This window comes from Lactuca sativa, chromosome 3 (genome assembly GCF_002870075.4).
Source record: "Lactuca sativa cultivar Salinas chromosome 3, Lsat_Salinas_v11, whole genome shotgun sequence".
In the NCBI taxonomy this organism is placed as follows: domain Eukaryota; kingdom Viridiplantae; phylum Streptophyta; class Magnoliopsida; order Asterales; family Asteraceae; genus Lactuca; species Lactuca sativa.
Window position 1 is genome coordinate 281,169,351 of NC_056625.2, and position 1,511 is coordinate 281,170,861.

The window sequence follows — 1,511 nt, forward strand, 5'->3', positions numbered from 1 at the left end:
TCTTGTTTTCAAGTAACCATAATTAGGGTATATATATATATATATATATATATATATATATATATATATATATATATATATATATATATATATATATATATATATATATATATGAATACTTGTATTTACAAAATAATTTTGAGATCAATAATTCTAATTATCAAATACAAGATAAAAGATTTGTATTGTGCTAGTTATAGGAAATCCTGTCAACACACAGAGGTTGTATTCCTGGACACCGCATACCCAACTTAGAGTCTACTCTTCACTCTGGGTGAAGCTTCTCTTGCTTAAAATAAACCTGATATTTTAGCCACATACACACACAATTTTTTTTACAAACATTGCATGAACTGCCAATGTCTCTGGCATAAACAAACTTGAGATACATATTCCACCATATTCTCTTAGTGATTCTAAGCTACAACATCACATCTTGAGTGAGACATCACAAACAACACTAGTTGTTTGTAACATCCCAAAATTATGATAAAATTTTTCATTTAAAAAAAACAATAGTTTCATTCACCAAATATCTCATAGACAAACACCAAGCAAAGTATCAAAATACCAGAGTACAAATATCAAAAGTGTGGAAATAATGAGGGGAGGATGTTGTTCCATCATGTCGGACCCTTCCCTTTTGAACCGGAAGTACCTGAAACCATAAAAATATACTGTAAGCATAAGGCTTAGTGAGTTTCTCCAAAGTACGACATGCCAAACAAACAACTAGGCCTAGCCCTGGGGCATATTCCAGCCCAATACACAAATATAGGCCTAATTATAGGGTTTCTTTCAACCCATTATATACTCATGGGCCCAGCCTTTGGGTGTATTTCAACCAAAATCATACAAACATGTAAGAGTCACATAATAACTAGCATATAGTAACTTAGTCGGTCGACATTGGTTCCTTCGACCCACAAGCACAATCAAAAGACTCACCTCGAACTGAAGATAACCGAATCATACACTCGGGATGCTACTATCACGTCTCCTCACACTAAGGAAAAACCACAAATAGTTATAACTAAAATCAGGGTTTAACCCATAATTACTGGTCCAACCCATATTTATTTTAGCAAGGAAAAAAAGACCATTTTTCCTTTTCCAAGCATGACCCAAAATACATTGTCCAAAATCCCTAACAACTCAAAGCCCAAACAATGGCCCAAGTGGGTTTTTTGGTAGTACACCCCACATGCTACTTATTATGCCCATCATACAATCTCTACTTGGAAGGTTTACGAGGGAACAACCTAGTACGTTGAGCGTACCCAGGGTTACGCCCAACATACCATTCAAACGTCTAAATTCTCTGATAAGATATTAATACCTTAAGACTTAATGTCCAAACTTAAAATCTAACCTTAACAAAAATCTAAAACCATAAATTTATAACCTTGATGCCTTTACATGGCTACAAGGGGTCCAAAATCCAACCATAAGTCTTATTCATGACCAAAAAGCTTACTTGATCAATCATGCATGATTAGGAAAGATCAAGA